Consider the following 22,858-nt stretch of genomic DNA (forward strand, 5'->3'; position numbering starts at 1 on the left):
ATTGATTTATTTTTCTGATTCATCCTCTTTATATTTTATAGGTTTCTTTCTATTTTCTGTTTCCTCATCAGTCACTTTCAGTAATGTATGTGTTTATAGAAGTTTGTTCATTTTATTCAGGTTATCTCTTTGTGCAACTGCTGATAACACTCTTCTATAATCCATTTTATTTCTGTAAGGTATTTATTAGTGTCTCCACTTTCATTTATGATTGTAAATATTCATATCCTCTCTTCTATATTCTTGGTCAGTATACCTACATATTTATCAATTTTGTTAATCCTATCGGAGAACTAACTTTTAGTTTTGTTCATTTTCTGTAATGTTTTTCTCCTCTCAATTTTATTTGTCTTCACTGTATTATTTATTAGTCCTTTGTTCTATTAGGCTTGGGTTTCATTTGCCTTTATTTTTCTAAGTCCTTCTATTGTAATGTAGGGTTATTTGAGACATTTCTTCTTGTTTCATATAGGCATTCACTGCTTTAACCATCCCTCTAAGCACTGCATTCACTGAATCTATGTTCTGTTATATTGTGTTTTCATTTTTATTTCACTCTCAGTATTTTCCAATTTCTTTTGCATTATCTTCTTTGTTTCATTGATTGCTTATGACTGTGCTGTATTTAATTTCCTATTTACGAAGTTTGCATTTTTCCTTTTGTTTTTGATGTCTGGCTTCATTCTATTGTGATCAGAGAAGATACTTGTTATAACTTCCCTCTTTTTACATTTATTGTCACTTATTTTCTGCTCTAATAAATGGTCTAACCTGGAGATTTTTCCATCTGGGCTTGATAGAAATGTGCCTTATGCTCTGTGGAGGAATTTCTTTATGTCTGCTCTATTTGGCTGGTTTATAGCACTTTTCAAATCTTCCTTTCCTTACTGATCTTCTGTCCAGATCATCTATCCATTAAAGAAAATGGGGCATTAAAATTTCCAACCTGTATTGTAGAATGATTTCTCCTCTCCATTTTGTCAATACTTGTCTCATATATTTTGGCGCTCTGTTGCTTGGTGCATAAATGTTTGTAATTGTATCTTTTTGATGAATCAATTGTTTTTTCAATAAATAATGGCCTGTATCTTTTATAAAAGGTTTTGGCTTAGAGTTTATTTTGTCTGATAATAACATAGACACCTAATGTTGCATGGAATATGTTTTTCTATCCTTTCACTTTCAACATATATACGTATATATATCTTTGAATATAAAATATAGCTTTTGTAGATAACACATACTTGGATCCTTTTGTTGTTTAAAATATATTCCTCCAGTTTTTTCCTTTTCATTGTAGAGTTTCATATGTTTACACTTAATTACTGATAAGGAGGAACTTATCTATGCTATTTTACTATTTGTTTCCTGTGTACCTCTTACCTTTTTTTTCTTTATTCCCTCCATCAATTCCTTCTTTGCATTCAATAAAGTTTTGTAGGGTACTATTTTGATTTCCTTCTCATTGGCTTTTATTTGTATTCTGTTGAAATTTCTTAGTGGTTTATATGTGCTTGAATTTAACATTATAAATTTATTAAATCGAGATTGAGGCCACTAGCCGCTGCTAATTGGCTTGCTCCCTGGCAAACCGGAGGCCTCTGCTCTGGCTCCTAGCTTCCAGTGAGTGGTGGTGGACTCTCACTCAGGCCGATGGCAGTGGCTTCAGCAGCACCCCGTCATAGGCGGCGGGGCCAGGCCAGGCAGCAGTGGTCCTGGCCAGGCTGCGGGGAAGTGGTGCAGCTGGAGGGCTGCCAGTTCGAGTACCTAATTACCAAGCACTCAGCGACCATCAAGTGCATCTCGTCGCAGGGCTCAGTGGATGTGAGCATGGGCCACTCGAGCTTCATCTCCCAGTGCCACCTCAAGATCTTGACGACCCCGAGCTGCAGCGCTGGCCATGGCTGGACAGCCCGGGACCCACCACCTGCACAGCCCAGGCCTTAAGTGGCGAATTCCAGTTGCATTGCCTTGGCCAGAACAGCGTGTTTGTGGACAGATGTTCCAGAGGCACCGGGTGCTGCTGCTGCAGCTACCAAGTTTCATGCACCAGGTTTCCGAGCACAAACTTCAAACTAACTTTCACTTCTCTATCAGGCCAGAAGAGGAAGAAGCAAGAGGTGCCTGAGTCCCCAGCTAAGGCTGTGCAGCCGCACCTCTGGCCTCTGACCATCAACATTCCAAACACCATGGCCCACCTCATCATCCCCCTTCCCTCCCCAGCGGGAACTATCAGTGCTGCCAACTCCTGCCCATCCAGCCCCCGGGAAGTGGAGTCTTCAGGTTTCAAAATGGGCCCATTGATGCCCTCTGACCTCAATTTAGTGGCTGAAAACTCGCACCCAGAAAATAAAAAAGAAGCTTCCGGTGGAGGAAGCCCAAAGGCTGATTCAAAGCCACCTTATTCCTATGCACAATAGTACAAGCAATTACAATGGCTCCTGGTAAACAACTCATCCTAAATGGAATTTATATGCACACCACTAAAAATTATCCATACTGCAAGACTGACAAGGAGTGGCAGAATTCAGTTCTGGACAATCTCTGTCTGAATTGTTATTTCATCCAAGTACCACATTCCCAGGAAGAAACAGGCAAAGGCTCATTCTGGAAGGTAGAGATCCTGTCTCTGAAAGCAAATTAAAAGCAGGCTTTTAGGAAAAGGCAGCCTAGGAGTGTACCTTGATTTAGAACCTCTCTGTGACCACTATCTTCTAGGAGCCTCTCCCAGTCACGCTGGAGTAGTGTCTGCTCACTGCAGTGGCCCCGGAGCCCTGAAAGCCTGTGGAGGGAAGCCTTGCCGGCCCATCAGGAGCCTGAGCCTGGCAACTCACACCCCAGACTTGCCATCATCCAAGAAGCCTGGGTTGCCCAAAGCTCACCAGAGTCACCTCTGTCCAGACAGCCCATCTTAATCACCATTCAGTAGCAACTACTACAGGTGCCTAAGCCTGCTGCCTACACTGCTGCCACCCTAGTGACCACTGCAAGGTGGTGACCTAGTGACCTCCCAGCCACCCTTTGTGCAGACAGTTCACGTCCTCCACCAGATACCAGCAGTGTCAGTCACCAGCGTGGCTGGACTGGCCCCAGCGAACACCTACACTGTCTCAGGACAAGCCATAGTCACTCAGGCAGCTGTGTTGGCCTCTGCTAGGGCCCAGCTACAAGAGAATAGAAATCACAGGAAAGTAAAAGTAGAACCTGTTGCTGCAATTAGCCATGGCACATTAGGTGCTGCCAGCCAGATCATTCAGATGTCACAGACCACCTGTGTCCAAATGGTCACTGTAGTAGTGTTATAGCAAGTGTTACAGTGTGTGGTTCCAAGGACAAAACAAGCCGCACACAGAGAATGAAGGTTTATTTAATGGTGGGCTCAGAGGGGAGTTATCACCAAGTTCTGATCCTGTATACTGGGTTTTTTCCACTTTTATTAGGTTGGGGTGGTCCAAGGGGTGGGGTCTCAGGAGGCTGATGCAATAGGTAAGCGTGATTACAGAAGCCAGGTAATAGGTTAGTGTTAGATTGATGAGGATCTTCGTTATCAGTACAACAGACACCGCTAGGTCAACACCAGCTACCAGTAAAAACTGTAACGCAAAGCAGGACTCTTGTGGTACCAATCCCCACTGCGGTCCACTGCCAGGTGAACAATGCCGCGAGGAGTCCTTTACACGTGCTGGAGACCCCCGCATCAGCATCTGCCAGGACAGCAACCAACCTGGGCAGCCAGGGCTGAAGCGAATCAAAACAGAAGATGACCAGAGCATCGTCATCACCCTGAGTGTGGACACGTCACGGGCAGCTGTGAGGAAAAGGGTGTCTAAAACTAGCGACTGGGAAAGTTTCTCTTACTTTAAAATATCAATGTTGTGGTGCCAAAAGGGGACATTGCCTCTCACCAATACTAGGAGTGCGCCCTCTCTCTGTGGGTAAAGGGCCCTGCATTTGGACTTCACCTCTCAGTACTGAAAATACAAAACCCAGGTGGCCTGAACACTCCTTAATTTACAGACAGAAGTCACACTTGAACAAAAACCACACACAACAAAACCTGGTACTTGAGACAGTGTCTCTCCTGCTGAGCACTCCCTGGGCTGCTGCCTTCGAGTGAAGCTTTTTTAACTACCAGTGAAAAACCACGGCCCTTCCTGGAGGACCAGGCATCTCCTTGTGAGGATGGTACAGCGTGGTCAGCGGTCAGGGGCAGGTGCCAGCGGACCTCCAGGGACTCGGCCGCCTGCAGAGACCAGGCAGCACCGCCCTCCCATCTGCCCCCCACCACGGCCCTCGCAGTACTCACTGCTGGTACTGGCAGGCAAGATGGTATTTTGTTGTTCACATGTGCAATTAGAATATTTCGAAGTGCACTTTCTTTACGCAATAATGAGGTCTGTGACATTTCACATCACTGCATTTCTACTCTGAAAATTTTGTAAATCATACAGGACCGTTCATGTGGATTTCATTTGGGGAAAAGAAACAAAGTAGTTTTGTGTTTTTGTTGTTTTCAGCCCATGGAATGATTTCTTTATCTTGTTCAGGTGGAGCTACTTTATGACACTTGCAAATTTTCCATGTTAGAGCAGTTGCTTGGTGAATTTAATCCACCTCCATTTCAGTGCGTAGGACAGGAGACTAATGCTGAAGCTGCATGTGACTGTGAGAATTCAGAGACAAGCTGGTGATGGGAAAGAACTGCCCAGTCTCATCTGAGCTGCACTTAACTGTTCTCTTTCTTGCTGTTTTTTGTTGTTTGTTTCTTTGTGTTAACTTTGTCCCTGGCAAAATTTTCCATTCTAAGTAAAACCAGTCTCCTAAGTATTGTGTATTTAAAACAACAGAGCCATTACCACTACATTTGGGGGAAAAGACCCAGTTTCTTATCACAAGCATTTTCAAACAAAGATCACAGATTTCTCCATAGTGTGTTATTGCAGGTTTAGTCGCCAGCTCAAGGCATCATCTGACCAGCTGTCTTCTCAGTTATATTGCACTTGTCCCCACTCCAGGCAGGAGCAGCCATGCCAACGGAGCAGGAGCTGAATGTTAATTCTAGGGTCTAAGGAACCACGCTGTGATTAAGCACTGGAAACATTTAGGTTGTTTTCTGATTTGCAGTAAGAGACTTCCCTGACCTTTCAGAACTGAATTAAAAACTAAGGCTGACTTATCTCCTACCAAAATTGAAAAGGAGAGGAAAGGAAACAAGTGAGAGAATGAGAAGTTCCAACCTCCCCCGACCCATAGCCTCAGCCCAGACTCCTTAGGAAAAAAACATTCTCCTTTCCAAACCTTTCCAGAGTGTTCTAGGGGTTGGGACAGAGGAGCAGTGCAAATAGAAAGAGGATGTTAGCCTTATTTTGAATTTTTAGTGTCATTATCATAATGTTATTTATTTAAATGTAGTAATTTTGGTATTTAACTTTTTTAAAGAGAGGAAAAAAATACCTGTATCTTCCTGGTGGAATGAAATGGCTCAGAATGGTAAATTTAGGCAATTTTAGGAATGTTTATTAGTTACATAAAGACAAAATGTGATTTAAACAATCTAGGTTGATTAGATACCAACTTAGCATTGACAGCATGCAAAAGCTCTGCTTCTTACAGATCCACCTTAGGTTATTGTTGCACAAGTGACATTGTCATTCACGATGTGCCTATTAACATGAATCTATAAATATTCATGTTTGTCTTTTAAATAATATAGGAAATGAAAAAAAAGACTAGTTATAAGCCAAAAATACAATAGTTTAGGATATTGTATTTACCTTTGTAGTTTATTTCTCTGTTCGTCATATTACTTTGAGTTTCTGTCTAGTGTCCTTTCATTTCTGGCCAGAGGACTCCGTTCAGCATTCCTTGTAGGGCAGGTCTACTAGCAAAGAACCTCCTAAGTTTTATCCATCTTTGAACATCTCAATAGCTTTTTTCATTTATGAAAAATGATAGCTTTGTTGGATATAAAATTCTATATTGATATTTTTTTCTTTCAGCACTTTACAAATGATATTCACTCCCTTCAGACATTGTTTCTGATGAGAAATATGCTGTTACTCTCATTGAGAATAATTTGCATAGGATGATTCTCTTCTGTCTAGCTGCTTTCAAAATTCTGACTTTCAACAATTTGATGATCATGTGCGTCGGTATGAATATGTGTTTATTCTCTTGGAGTTTCTTGAACTACTTGATGCACATATTTTCTTATTTAAATTATGACATTGTCTGTAATATATTAACAGCTTTAAAAGAATTAGCTTAAGTTCAAAGAAATTTGGCATTTATAGTATTTTTGTTACCGATTTTCTAGGTAAATTATATTAAGGTAAACAAAGTACACTCTAATCAATTTAAATCATTTAGAATTTTTTTTTTTTTTTTTTTGAGACAGAGTCTCACTCTGTTGCCCAGGCTAGAGTGAGTGCCGTGGCGTCAGCCTAGCTCACAACAACCTCAAACTCCTGAGCTCAAGCGATCCTCCTGTCTCAGCCTCCCGAGTAGCTGGGACTACAGGCATGCACCACCATGCCTGGCTAATTTTTTCTATATATATTTTTAGCTGTCCATATAATTTCTTTCTATTTTTAGTAGAGATGGGGTCTCGCTCTTGCTCAGGCTGGTCTCGAACTCCTGAGCTCAAACGATCCGCCCACCTCGGCCTCCCAGAGTGCTAGGATTACAGGCGTGAGCCACCGCGCCCGGCCAATCATTTAGAATTTTTTAAGGCTTACTCTCCCATTCATCATATGATCAATTTTGGTAAAATTTCCATGTACATTCAAAAAGATTGGATTGTTCAAGGGTGCAATAAAAATATATATTTATGTTTTATATTGATTAAATAAATGTATTTAATATATTAAAGAATACATGTATTTATGATAATATATTAAATATATTTTAATGTCTATTTAACAAGTATTTAATATACTTGTAGAAGCAGTGATAAAAAGTCTTCCATAAAACAAAAGCCCAGAACCTGATGGCTTCACTGCTGAATTCTACAAAAGATTTTTAAAAATTAATACTATCCGAGAGAGGGAAAGATAGCGGAGTGGTGGTGACTGCCTGTATCTGCGCTCCGGGTGAGGAAGTCGTTGATCCGGACCTGCCACAACGCTAGAGGACCGCTCCCACACAGGAACAGCTGTGTGAATCCACGGAGAATCAGCGTGGGACAAACAGAGCAAGTGAGGTCTGAGGTGAACGAAAATTAGGATCACAGGATTCTGCAGAACGCGGGACAGACAGTAGCCAGCGGAGCGCAGGTCGGCCACACCCGCCCCCAGGTGGGGCGGGTGCGGCCTCTTGGGAAAGCGGTTTGCTCTCCTCAATGACCTCCGCTCCCAATTGATTAGAGACCTGCCTCAGGCCAGGGCAGAATCACCGAGGGATACGTGGGGCATTGCAGACAGGAGGTTTTTTCGGGAAAATACCTTAGAAACTGGGGGCTCTGAGCTGAGACAGCACTTGGCGAGGAGGGACGGTCCTGCGCCAGGGCAAAAAAACACAAAAGATCCCCGGACAGCAAATACCGTTGTCCCCCATGCTGCCTTATTTGGCGGTTCTCCAGCCAGTGACCCCCGATGCGCGTCCTTGCTGGCCAGCCCCTGGGCAGTGGCAGTCTCTGCCTGCTGGGGAGCTGGTGCCCTCCAGCCCTGGAGCTCTGCGGGCGCCATATTGAAAGCGAGGGCAAAACCACTCGGGAGCCATAAAGTGCCGAGCAGCTCTTTCTGCCCGGCGCCGTCTTCTGGTCTCTGAACCAATGCCAGGAGGGCGGAATATGCATGAGCACGCTGGGTAGCAATAAAGGGTGAACAGCTTGGACCCTAGGGGAATCTCCGCCGGGGCCACGCTTGACGTGAAAGGGCGGAGCTGCGCTAAGGTGTAAAAAAAAAAAAGAAGAAGAATAGGCTCCCCGAACTATATATTTTATTCTTGGTGAATTTTTTCTGGGTTTTTTTGCGGTGGCTCATAAGCCGGACAACCTCGGAGGGCACCTTTGCCCTCCGGGCCTCTGGCTGCTGCGCATTTTTGAGTGCGGAGGCTGCATCCCCACCACCCCAGGAGCTGTGCGGGTGCGCAGACGCCATCTAGAAATCGACTGCGAAACCGCTCGGGACCCAGCCGGGCGGCGTGAAGGGGTGGAGCTGTGCTAAGGCGTAAAAACAAAAACATTAAATGGCCGCTCGGGACCCAGCAGAGCGGGCATGAAGGGGAGGAGCTGCGATAAGGTGTAAAAAAAAACATTGAGTCGCCGAACTATATACTTCAGATTTGTGTATCTTTTCGCTTTGCGGTGTGGTGTGGTGCTTAGTAGTTTTGTTTCTGTTCATTTTTGTTGGTGTTTTTAGTGTTTTTGGTTTGGTTTTTTGTGTTTCTTTTCTTTTTTTTTTTCCTTTTTCTTTTTCTCCTTTTTATTCTTTTCTCTTTTTTTGTTCTCTTTCCTTTCTTTCTTTCTTTCCTTTTCTTTTCTCTTTTTTTCTTTCTTCTCTCTTTTCACCTTCTAAATGGGGACCCAAGGTGACCTTCGGAATGGGCCAGGCCCCTGGCTCTGGTACATACCGGATCCTGAGCAGTCACCCCCAGCGCCAACAATCTGCAGGCGCGCAATCGCCATCTTAGGGCCCACAGCCAAGTCACTGCAGAGCAATAGGGTATCAAGAGACTCCCTGGATGGCCCCCTCCCCTGGTCCACGGACCTTATATAGGAGCCCCGCCCATGTGTAAACACTGAATACTTCTCCAGAAGCGAGAGTGTGGAACCTGATCCCTGGGGACATTGGACCAAGGCAGACTTTTGCCCAGGGGAGCTGCAGCATGTGGGGCTCTGAGCGAGCGAGGGCACCGTCCACTCCCCATAGCTAGTTTCTTTCCTGCAGATAGAGACAGAAACCTCCCCTATAGAGCAAGAACCAAATGGAAACAAACAAACAAACAAACAAAAAGAATTTAGGTCTACTACTAGTATGGACCGTGCTTGCCTTCTGAAAGACCACAACACAGTGTCCTAACTCACGAAAGCGGTCTTGGATCACTCCAGTCCTCTAGGATTGGACCCATCAGAAGCAGTCCCCCAACTGAAATAGAAAAATCTCTAAACAATACACAACACTCTCCCTTTCTAGCCAAAAGAAGCAACATACCTAGACTGCTTCACAGCCTAAGAATAGAGCACAAACAGTGCTGTTAACCAGACTAAATATATAAGAAAAGATCCAATGATAAATCTACATGGGAAGGGCCCAGTGAAAAAACACGGGGAGCGCAAAGAATCAAACGGAAAGCTCATCCCCAAAGAGAAATACCAGCTCTCAACCATTTGACACAAACCAGACTCAAAACACCAACATGTCACAGGAAGAATTCCAATTATGGATTACAAACAAGCTGACTAATATACAAGAATCAATGGATAACCAACACAAGGAAAACACAAAAAAAATACAGGATTTGGAGGAAAAATTCACTAAAGAAATTGAAATATTGAAGAAAAACCAAACTGATCTCCTAGAAATGAAGAATTCACTCAAAGAGCTACAAAACACCATGGAAAATCTCAAGAGCAGGGTAGATCAAACAGAGGAAAGACTCTCAGAAATTGAAGATAACTCCTTCCAACTAAATAAGTCAGTCACAGAGATAGATCAAAAAAGTAAGAGAAATGATCTGAGTCTTCAGAAATGTGGGATTATGTGAAGAAACCTAACTTGAGACTTATTGGCATTCCTGAGGGTGAAGAAGATAATACACAAGCATTGGATAAGCTATTTGAAGATATAATTGAGGAAAATTTTCCAGGCCTTCCCAATACTCTAGACATACAGATACAAGAAGCTCAAAGGACCCCTGGGAGATTCATAGCAAACAGGAAAACACCACGCCATGTAGTCATCAGACTGACCAAAATATCCACTAAAGAGTCCCTTCTCCAAGCTGTAAGGAGAAAGAAACAAGTAACGTACAAAGGAAAACCCATCAGAATTACGCCAGATTTCTCAGCTGAATCATTACAGGTAAGAAGAGGTTGGGGCCCCATTTTGACGCTTCTGAAACAGAATAATGCCCAGCCTAGAATCTTGTACCCAGCTAAGCTAAGTTTTCTATACGAAGGAGAAATTAAGACATTCTGAGATAAACAAAGGTTGAGGGAATTCACCAAGACAACCCCAGCCCTCCAAGAAGTACGCAAAAGAGAATTACACACAGATCAGCACAAGAAAGATCCACGAATGTAAAACTACTCAAGAGCTAAAGATCAAATTCCAGATACCACAATGGCTCAGGAGAGAAAACATCACAATGAAGTTCTACCCAACAAGCTGAACAAAAAACCGTCTCACTTATCAGTTTTCTCAATAAATGTGAATGGCTTGAATTCTCCTCTCAAGAGACATAGACTGGCCCAATGGATAAAAAAACACAATCCAAGTATCTACTGTCTTCAAGAAACTCACCTAACCTGCAAAGATGCATTTAGACTGAAAATAAAAGGATGGAAATCGATATTTCAAGCAAACGCTAACCAAAAGAAAGCTGGTGTGGCAATCTTAATTTCCAATAACTTAGCTTTCAAACCAACAAAAAGAATAAAAGACAAAGATGGCTACTACATACTGGTTAAAGGCCCAATTCAACAAGAAGCCATGACTATACTCAATATATATGCACCCAACCTAGGTCCACCTAGATTCATAAAGCAAACCCTGCTAGATCTGAACCAAACAATAGATAACAATACTGTAATAGCTGGAGACTTTAACACCCCACTGACACTACAAGACAGATCCTCTAAACAGAAAATAAACAAAGACATAAGGGACCTAAATAGAATGCTAGAACAAATGGGCATGGCTGACATCTATAGGACATTCTACCCAAAGTCCACAGAATATACATTCTTCTCATCAGCTCACGGGACATTCTCTAAGATTGACCATGTCCTAGGACATAAAGCATGTCTTAAAAAATTCAAAAAAATAGAAATTATACCATGCATCTTCTCAGATCACAGCGGAATAAAAATAACAATGAACACAAACAGAAACCCTCACTCTTACTCAAAGTCATGGAAGCTAAATAACTTTCTCCTGAATAATTATACTATAAAGGAAGAAATCAAGATGGAGATCAAAAGCTTCTTTGAATTATATGACAATGGAGATACAACTTATCAAAAGCTTTGGGACACAGCTAAAGCAGTCCGGAGAGGAAAATTCATATCCATAAATGCCTATGTCAAAAAGACAAAAAACCTGCAAATAGACAACCTAACGAATAGACTCAAAGAGCTGGAGAAAGAAGAACAGAACGACCCCAAACCCAGCAGAAGGCAAGAAATTACTAAGATCAAATCAGAATTAAATGAAAAAGACAACAAAGAAACTATAAGGGAAATTAATAAAACAAAAAGTTGGTTCTTTGAAAAGATAAACAAAATAGACACACCCCTGGCTTGACTAACCAAGACCACAAAACTAAAATCTCTAATAACCTCCATTAGGAACATGAAAGGAGACATCACAACCGATGCTACAGAGATACAAGATATCATCTATGAATTCTACAAAAATCTTTATGCACACAAACTGGAGAATGCGCAGGAAATGGACAAATTTTTAGAAACACATAGTCTTCCCAGGCTCAACCAGGAAGAAATAGAGTACCTGAACAGACCAATATCAAGAACTGAAATAGAAACAGCAATAAAAAACCTTCTCAAAAAGAAAAGCCTTGGTCCAGATGGGTTCACACCTGAATTTTACCATACATACAAAGAAGAAGTGGTACCCATCCTACATAAACTATTCCCCAATATCGAGAAGGATGGAATTCTCCCGAACACGTTCTACCAAGCCAATATAACATTGATACCAAAACCTGGAAAGGACGCAACAAAAATAGAGAACTACAGACCAATTTCTCTCATGAATATAGATGCAAAAATTTTCAATAAAATACTAGCAAATTGAATCCAAGTACTTATCAAAAAAAGAATCCACCACGACCAAGTGGGCTTCATCCCAGAGATGCAGGGGTGGTTCAACATACGTAAATCTATAAATGTAATCCACCACATAAATAGAAGCAAAAACAAAAACCATATGATACTCTCATTAGATGCAGAAAAAGCATTTGACAAAATTCAACACCGTTTTATGATAAAAACGCTTAACAAAATAGGCGTAGATGGAACCTACCTAAAAATGATATGAGCCATATATGACAAACCCACAGCCAACATCATTCTGAATGGGGAAAAATTGAAAGCACTCCCACTTATAACTGGAACCAGACAGGGCTGCCCACTGTCCCCATTACTTTTCAACATAGTATTGGAAGTCCTTGCGAGAGCTATCAGGCAAGAGAGCAGAATCAAGGGAGTCCAAATAGGGAAGGAAGAGATCAAACTCTCATTTTTTGCTCATGATATGATGTTATATCTGGAAAACCCCAGGATTCAACCATGAGACTCCTGGAATTGATTAACGAATACAGCAAAGTCTCAGGCTACAAAATTAATATACACAAATCAGAGGCATTTATATATGCCAATAACAGTCAATCGGAAAACCAAATTAAAGACTCAATACCCTTCAAAATAGCAACAAAGTAAATAAAATATCTAGGTATATACCTAACTAAAGAGGTAAAGGACCTCTATAAGGAAAACTATGAAACACTGAGAAAAGAAATAGCAAAACTTGCAAATAGATGGAAAAATATACCATGCTCGTGGATCGGAAGAATCAACATTGTTAAAATGTCTGTACTACCCAAAGTAATCTACAGATTCAATGCAATCCCTATTAAATTACCAACATCATTCTTCACAGACGTAGAGAAAATAATTATACACTTTGTATGGAATCAAAGAAGACCTCGTATAGCAAAAGCAATTTTAAGCAACAAAAACAAAATGGGAGGTATTAATTTGCCAGACCTCAAACTATACTACAAGGCCGTGGTTCTTAAAACAGCCTGGTACTGGCACAAGTACAGGGACACAGACCAGTGGAACACAACAGAAACTCCAAATATAGAACCATCCTCATATAGTCACCTAATTTTTGACAAAGTGGGAAAGAATATACTCTGGGGACAAGAATCCCTATTCAATAAATGGTGCTGGGAGAATTGGTTAGCCACTTGTAGAAGACTGAAACAGGATCCACAGCTTTCACCTCTCACAAAAATCAAATCACGGTGGATAACAGACTTAAACCTTAGGTGTGATACAATCAGAATTCTAGAAAAAAATGTAGGAAAGACTCTTACAGACATTGGCCTAGGCAAAGAATTTATGAAGAAGACCCCCAAGGCAATCACAGCAGCAACAAAAATAAATGAATGGGACATGATTAAATTAAAAAGCTTCTGCACAGCCAAAGAAACAGTCTCGAGAATAAACAGACCACCTACAGAATGGGAAAAAATTTTTGCATACTACACATCAGATAAAGGACTGATAACAAGAATCTATTTAGAACTCAGGAAAATCAGCAAGAAAAAATCAAACAACCCTATCAAAAAGTGGGCAAATGACATGAATAGAAACTTCTTGAAAGAAGATATAAGAATGGCTAACAAACATATGAAAAAATGCTCAACATCCCTCATCATCAGAGAAATGCAAATCAAAACCACAATGAGATATCACTTAACCCCAGTGAGAATGGCCTTTATCAAAAAAATCCAAAACAACACATGTTGGCGTGGATATGGAGAGACAGGAACACTGATACACTGCTGGTGGGACTGCAAACTAGTGCAACCCCTGTGGAAAGCATTATGGAGGTATCTTAAACAGATTCAAGTAGACCTGCCATTTGACCCAGCAATCCCATTATTGGGCATATACCCAAAGGAAAAAAGGTCATTCTGTAACAAAGGCACATGTACCCGAATGTTTATAGCAGCACAATTCACAATAGCAAAGATGTGGAAACAACCCAAATGCCCATCAATACATGATTGGATTAGTAAGCTGTGGTATATGTATGCCATGGAATATTACTCAGCTATAAGGAATAATGGAGATACGACATCTCTATGGTTCTCCTGGAGAGAGTTGGAACCCATTATATTAAGTGAAGTATCCCAAGAATGGAAAAACAAGCATCACATGTACTCACCAGAAAATTGGTTTCCCTGATCATCACCTAAATACACATCTGGGAACGACACCAATTGGATATCAGACTGAGGTGGGGGGTGGGGGAGGGGATGGGGGTATGCCTACACAATGAGTGCATTGCGCCCCGTTTGGGGAATGGTAAGGCCTGAAGGTGCTGACTCGGGAAGGGGAGGTCGGGAAGGGAGGGATATATACCTACATGATGGGTGCAAAGCGCACTACCTGGGGAACAGATACGCCTGGAGCTCTGACTTCAGGGGAAAGGCAGAACATGGGCAACGTATGTAACCTGCAATTCTGTATCCCCCACAACAAGATGAAATAAAAAAAAAAAAAAAGTAACTAAGCAGCTTGCTTTCTCTGCCCTCCTCTGCTTATGAAGCCAAGCTTTTATCCTCAGTTCATTGGAACACTTATTCTATTTTATGAAATGAATTGTTTCCCAATTCTAGAACTGTAAATAAAGCTAATTGAAATTAAAAAAAAAAAAAAGTTCACCTGTTATTTATGTCGTTATATATTACTAAAGTCACACTGTGGAGGAAAAAAATATTTTTAACAACAGATTTTATCATTTGTTATGTCTGAAGACAATTTTTAAAAGGTGGTAGGGGGAACATTCCCAGGAACTCTACAATTCTCTACTTTAGAACAGCACTGTGTGGGCACTTTCCCCTTTGTTTTAGTTCTTTGGCTTTTAGCAAAAATAGGACAGCGAACATGCTAGGCAATATGCAGTTAGAAGACAGGTTTCTGTTGATTATTGTAATATATTTATTATTACTTATTTTCCCTGTCATTTGCTCTTCTACCCATAGAACCTTTCATCCTGTGAAAGTTATATCTATTTGTACACATGCTTAAATTTAAGTCATATAGCAATTTTGTTTACTTTAAGTTGTTAGGCCTTGAATTTCAGTTGATTTAGTTCACTATCATTTACCTTCCTGTTTTCCATTTTAGCTCTAAAAGTAAATAATGAAAGAGCTTTATACCAAATAAAATCATTTAATGTCACTTTCGCAATAAATATTGAAAAATTTGTTAGTAAATATAAGTGTGAAAATTTAAGTGCAAAATCAATGACAGATATAGCTATCCCAAAACAAGCAGTGTTAACAGTGCAGCATAATATTGCACAGTATAATATTAAGGGTAGCCATTTCCCAAATATTTTAAATGAAATATTAATGAACAGAGACAACTCACTCTGTTACTGTATTTCTGTTATCCACAGATGTTGTGTGTTAGAAAACAAAGCGTTCTCTTTGGTAAGTTATATGATTCCATTTGTCCCCAATGTCTAAAATGAGGCTCAAAATAATTGAAGAAAGGCAAATCAGATTTTTAAAAGTAGGTCTATATACTATTAGCACTTTTTAAAAAGCCTGTAACATTATTAGCATATAAGATGAACACTTTTATTAATATAATGTTTCCAGCAGTTTTGTTTCCAAATTGATTTCAAAATCACAGAATTTGAAGTTATAAGATGGAAAGGACCACCCAACCTCACATGACATTTAACTCAACTCATTTTACAGGTAAGGAAACCAAGGCTTAAAACTGACCTGCCCAAAGTCCCACCGATAGAAACAGTGCATCCTCCTACATGCAAAGTAAGCAGCATTGTCCCTCCTTTACTGCACACAGAAATTATCTGAAGAACTTTAAAAACAGCCTGACTTTCAACTTGAGGCATTCTGACTTAGATGGCATTGGATATGACTTGGGCATCAGAATTATTTTAAAGTTCCCCGGTAATTCCAATGTACAGCAAAACTTGGGAATGATTGCGTTAGGGTTGAGATCAGAATCACCTGGGATGCTTTTGTTCGTGTAATTCTGCCTCACATTCTTCCCCATTTTCCTAAAGGGCTTGTGAGTGCCTAGACATGGAGGGAAGGTGGAGTTGGGAAGATGCATATTTGCAGATATGTATTTTGAAAAATGTTGCATAAGTGATTCTAATGGCTCACCTCTCCCATTGAGAACAAGCAATACTACTCCCTCACAAGTTTTTCAAAATCTTTCCTAAAAGCCAATTTTCCCTGTTAATTTGCTTAAGAAACCTTTCTTTCACCAACAGTGAATATGTCATATGATCATTTCTAAAACTTAATGACAGCAAATTAAAACTTACTGTACTTCCAAAGGGAGACTTATAAAAATTAGACTAAGTTAGGGGGGAAAAAAGCATAAAATGTACTTGTTTGAGCAAGGTTAATCTTTGAAACTACTTTTGTATTACATATGGAAACATCAGAATCATCTGAATTCAAAAAACGCTGGGACTCTAGCCAAAGTAGAGTGGTTTTTTTGCTCATAGATTTAGGGCCTTGTCTGAACAAAAGCATTTAGTGATTACTTAATAAAGTACCAGAACCCACGACTTTGGGCAGGGTCACGGTCCAGTTTTATCTCAAACACAATTTGATCATGACTATTGTTATAAGTGAAAGAGAAAAGTGACATTTATGAGTGTAAACTTGCAATTTTTAATTAAATGTAGCCGTTACAGATAATTTAATTAGCAAAAAACTAGTACATTAGAAAGAAAATTAAATTTATAAGCTAGTTATATTTTTTTAACTGTAAAACTGGGAACAAGGACATTGGTATCCTAAAGTAGCATTTTCCAAACTGTGTTCTGAAAATCAACACTTGTAATCCAATGTGTTAATAATGTTCAAAGGACAATCCAATGGGGCTTATTTTTGTTGTTAATGCCTTTTCAATAAACTTCAATGGTTCATCTCAGGGTGTTTTAAAAGTATATCTGTGATTGTGCACCTCAAAGGTGCTCATGCTTGATTAGGTATATTTCAATGCAGACACATTTGGCTGCCAACAAAAACAAGCTGTCCCTTCTTCCAAGAATAGTTTCCAAAGTAGTATACATTACTTCAGGCCTATAGCTCATTGAGAACTATTTGTTTCTTCAAAAACTTCCAATAAAAAACACCTCTCCTTTTCATTATGCTCACCATTATCTTAAGGTAAATGCATCACATAAAGAGCTACAATTTTTTTCTGGAATTGCTTATTTGGTAACTGGCTTTCCCTTCCTCTACATAGTCTAAGACTAAAACAGAAATTGAAAATTCATACTTAGGCCATTTAAATTAGTATATAATTGATATCAATTTCTCAAACTGATCCCTGAAAAAGCAGCGCCAAATGACTGAAATGACTGAGGATGTCTGGGATCCTTTTAGTATAAGGGGATCTGTCACTCTGCTCTTGGCAGCCTAGTTGTACTCACTATTTTACTGTTGTTCTACAGTTAGGCTGGTTGACTTCGTTGTTTTCTAGACACACCATTGAGCATGTGCTGTCTTTTCTAATAAGCTGCCCTGGAGATACCTGAAGGGAAAAAAGAAACAGAATAAAATGTCACAGTAAGTTAAACCTATAAAAGTGTGGTTTTTTCTTTGGTTAAAATGTCAAGTGATAACGATAGTAATATTCTCCAGGGAATAGGGGGTTAGGGGAGGTAAACTCACAACTAATGGGCATGAACATGGTGAGCATTGCAGAGGGGAAGGGCATGCCTCTAAACCTTGCTTGGGTGAGGTAAAGACATAAAATGTAACCAGAAGATATTTGCACTTCGGTGTTTATTGCAGCATTATTCACAATGGTTAAAATGTGGAATCATCTTAAGTGTTTATCAAGGGACCAATGGATAAGAAAGACGTCGTGTATGTACACAATGGAGTGTTATTTAGCCATGAAAAAGAAGGAAATTTTGTCATTTGCACAAACATGGATGGATCTGGAGGACATTAAGTGAAATAAGCCAGGCACAGAAAGACAAATATTTAATTTTCACACTCCTATATGGGACCTAAAAATAATTGATCTCATGGAGGTAGTGAATAGAATGGTGGCTACTAGAGATTGGTAAGGGTGGTGGGAAGGAGTAATGAAGAGGTGTTGGTAAATGGGTAATACTGTTAAATAGAAGGAAAACGTTCTAGTGTTCAATAGTGCAATAGGGCAACTATAGTTAACAACAATTTATTATATTTCAGAATAGCTAGAAGTCTTCAAATGTTCCCAACATAAAGCAATGATAAATGTTTCAGGGGAATCATGTCTCAATTACCCTGATTTGATCATTATATATTATATGCTTGTATCAAAATATAACATGTACTCCATGAATATGTACAATTATTATCAATAAAAACTCTTAAAAAAAGTCAAGTGATAAAGCATTAAGATATTTCTTATACTCCATAAACTGCCTTTGTGGTATCTATGTGTGGCTCTATAGGAAACCCACTAAAGGCTCTGAACTTCCTCAGACAATGTTTGAAGAATGGCTTATAAAATGCTGCCTTTGATATGATACCTATAGTGAAATCCGGCAAGAATCTATTGTGAGTTCCATTTATAAATAATTTTAAAAGTTTAAAATAAGAATTCAGGTACAAGTGTAGGGACACAGACCAGTGGAACAGAACAGAAAATCCAGATATGAAACCATCCTCAGATAGCCGTCTAATCTTTGACAAAGCAGACAAAAGCATACTCTGGGGAAAAGAATCCTTATTCAATAAATGGTGCTGGGAAAACTGGATAGCCACATGTAGGAGACTGAAACAGGACCCACGACTTTCACTTCTTACAAAAATCAACTCATGGTGCGTAACAGACTTAAACCTTAGATGTGAAACTACTAGAATTCTAGAAGAAAATGTGGGAAAGACTCTTATAGATATTGGCCTAGGCAAATAATTTATGAACAAGACCCCAAAGGCAATCACAGCAACAACAAAATTAAACAAATGTGACCCGATTAAATTAAAAAGCTTCTGCACAGCCAAAGAAACAGTCAGGAGAGAAAACAGACAACCTACAGAATGAGAAAAAATTTTCACAAGCTACATATCCGACAAAGGACTAATAACTAGTATCTATTCAGAACTCAGGAAAATTAGCAAGAAAAAAATCAAACAACCCTATCAAAAAGTGGGCAAAGGACATCAATAGAAATTTTTCAAAAGAGAGAAGAATGGAAAAGAAACATATGAAAAAATGCTCAACATCTCTAATCATCGGGAAATGCAAATCAAAACCATAATGAGATATCATTTAACTCCAGTGAGAATGGCCTTTATCAAAAAGTCCCCAAACAATAAATGTTGGCATGGACGTGGAGAAACAGGAACACTCATACACTGCTGGTGGGACTGCAAACTAGTGCAACCTCTGTTGAAAGCAATACGGAGATACCTTAAACAGATACAACCAGACCTACCATTCGATCTAGCAATCCCATTATTGGTAGGGGTATGGGTAGATGTACTCAAAAGAACAAAAGACATACTGTAAAAAAGACATCTGCACCCAAATGTTTATAGCAGCACAATTCACAATCACATAGATGTGGAAACAACCCAAATGCCCATCAATACATGAGTGGATTAGTAAAATGTGGTATATGTATACCATGGAATATTACTCAGCTATAAGAAATAATGGTGATATAGAATCTCTTATGTTCTCCTGGATAGAGTTGGAACCCATTCTATAAGTGAAGTATCCCAAGAATGGAAAAATAAGCACCACATGTACTCACCAGCAAATTGGTTTCCCTGATCATCACCTAAGTGCACATTTGGGAATAACACCAATTGGGTGTCGGGCAGATGTGGGGGGAGGGGAGGGGATGGCTGTATACCTACATAATGAGTGCGATGTGCACTGTCTGGGAAATGGACACGCTTGAAGCTCTGACTCGGGGGGATGGGGGGCATGGGCAATATACATAACCTAACCTTTTATACCCCCATAATATGCTGAAATAAAAAAAAAGAGTTCAGTGTTTTTTTCTTAGGTGATAAAAAAATAGAGATTTTCAGTATTTATTTATTACAGTAAAATGTAATGCCTTCTATGATATTGGGATAAGAGAAATTTATTGCAGTAAATTAAAGCCTAATATAAAGTTTACTAATTTGCTCACACTAAATGTATTAGTTCAGGAGACAGTGTGATGAAACAAATGTTTTAGAGACACAGGCCCTTTGTGCCCGGGCTGCTCAATCACCAACAAATGGGGGGACTGTAGGTCTCCCTGGGCCTGTTTTCTTAATGGAAGATAAAATTATTATTTTAAGACTCTCATAGTCAAAGAATGGAGGACAAAAACAACTTTTTTAGTTTAACTTTCACTTCCTGTTTCAATAAGACTGCCATTATATTACTCAAATGAGAACTTTAGAGAATAGCTTCCACTCATTTCAAAATTTTATTAATTTTATTCTATGAGCTATTTGACATATGTCATGGCACTTTCCTGCCTCACTCTTGCTGCTCTCTGGCTGGAATGCCTTTTCCTTCCTCCTGTCCCAGCAAACTGGACCCACCTACCTTCCAGGATACCTTTGCCAGCCTCCACACCACAAAACTCTTCCCTTTGTGGACACTCATATGTTTATTTCACCACTTGTTACATGGCAGCATTTGCTTGCAGGACAGCCCCCTCATAAAAACCAAGCTTCTGCATGGTAAGTGGGACTCTTACTCCTTCTACCTCCAGCTGCTGATCACAGAATTTGGGACAAATTAGTGAGAACAAGTGTTTGACAAATTATTATTTAAAATCAGTTACAATTTGGAAGATAAATCTTGCTACAGACACAAATTAGTGAGAATTTGTCTATAATGATATCAGAGGTTAGAAGAAACTTTTTGAGCCCTGTAGAAAATAAACTATGTTTAAAACACTTTATCAGTATCCATTTAGTTGCAAAGAATGCAACAGTCAAATAATGAAATATCCTAAACAATGTTAAGACAGCTCTCTTTCTTAAAAATGAAATTAGCAGGCCGGGCGCAGTGGCTCACGCCTATAATCCTAGCACTCTGGGAGGCCGAGGCAGGAGGATCACTTGAGGCCAGGAGTTCAAGACCAGCCTGAGTGACAGTGAGACCTCGTCTCTACTAAAAATAGAAAAAAATGATCTGGACAGCTAAAATTATATACAGAAAAAAACTAGCCAAGCATGGTGGCACATGCCTGTAGTCCCAGCTACTCAGGAGGCTGAGGCAGAAGTATTGTTTAAGCCCAGGAGTTTGAGGTTGCTGTGAGCTACGCTGATGCCATGGCACTCTAGCCTGGGCAACAGAGTGAGATTCTGTCTCAAAAAAAAAAAAGAAAGAAAGAAATTAGCAACCAAATATCAGTGACTGAATAGTTGGAAGAAACAGCAGCATTCTTTAAAACCACACAGTACCAATGATATTAATGCATTTAAAAAAACTAATTCAGATGAGCCTTCTTTCCTCCTATTAATATGATAGTTTTTAACATGGTGTCACATTCTCCTATCAGTAGCCCCCACAAATACATGAAAGACAGGGCAGGGAGAAGATCTACTTGTTGCCTTTAAAAGTACACAGCATTTAAAACTTGCCAGTAACTGACAATAAGAAATATCCACACCATCTAACACCCTTTTGTTTGTTTCAGTTGTTTCTACTACAAAATCACTTATTCCTTATTAATAAAAAGTCCCAGACTTACATTTTTGAGAAGTATTGCTATTTGGAGGGCCGAATTCTCCTTTAAGTTAGAAATGTTTTAATTCTATCTAATCCTTTGGGTTTCTTAACCTATTCAGTTAATGTGTAAACATTAACTCTCTGTGTTAATGTATATACTTTTATAATCTCAAAAAACAAATGCAGCATGAAAAATGAAAAATAACTCATTCAAATACTTTCATTCCAAGTGGAAGAAGGTATCTTTTAAGGTCACTACTGTTAGGTGCTAATATGGCGTACACTGCACCATAACAAAAGTTTGTTGTTATGAAAAACATATACATGAGAATAAACAGAACAGAGAGGAAATGGACCAAAATGCAGACTAGATTATAGAACTTGACATGATGATTTCTCCAATTTTTCTCTCTTTGAGATTTTCTGTCATGAATGTATATGGTTTGTCTCTGAAAATATTAATGCTAAAACCTTTAAAACCTTGAATTAGATGTGGCTTTTAGTGAATCACCAACTTATGGGGGCTCATTTAGTGAATCAGCAACTTATGGTCTACTGGCTAGATCCAGCCAAAGAAACATTAAACACTTCCCCATCAGTCCAGCCTTACTCTAAACTCCAGCTTGAAGACAGAGGATTTATTCATTCCAGGAAAATGGCCATTTCTACTTGCTTGCTTTTTTCCCCACAACCAGGCCATTCCCAAATTTCAAGATGATCAGAAAAAGATAGATGTAAAAACTCTCTGCTAACAAGTACACAGCAAGAGACATACAGCAAGTGAGTGTAATTTCATCTATGCAAACTTTTCAATATCAAGAACATCCCTTTGTCTCTTGAGACTAGAGGGTGGCAGAATTAAGTTTCTGAGCAAAGCAATTACAGCTTCTAACAGGTAATATTCTCCTCATCTTGCTTGAAAACTTGACAATTGCCCTTTATGGCTAAAGCCTTACCATTGTCATCTTACAATCACAACAAACTATACTGACAAACTTAAGGATATAAAATGCAAATACTAAAAAAAAATTAAACAGCAAAAACTCTACCAACAGTTTAGTGTTCATAGATATTATTTCAGGTAGTCACAAAATAGACAGGGACAGAGAATTGCATTTATCTTCAGTCAGCACAAATACTAGAATATAGAATTTTATAGTCTTTAACAGGAAAGGGAAGAGGGTACTTAGTAGATTT

At 39.5% G+C, this 22,858-nt stretch overlaps 1 pseudogene; it reads left to right on the forward strand.

The window, feature by feature from the left end:
• The first annotated feature begins 1,653 nt into the window (after positions 1-1,653).
• Positions 1,654-4,691, forward strand: LOC138385881 (forkhead box protein K2-like; annotated as a pseudogene).
• Positions 4,692-22,858: the final 18,167 nt, after the last annotated feature.

The sequence above is a fragment of the Eulemur rufifrons genome, chromosome 7, assembly GCF_041146395.1.
Source record: "Eulemur rufifrons isolate Redbay chromosome 7, OSU_ERuf_1, whole genome shotgun sequence".
Lineage (NCBI taxonomy): Eukaryota > Metazoa > Chordata > Mammalia > Primates > Lemuridae > Eulemur > Eulemur rufifrons.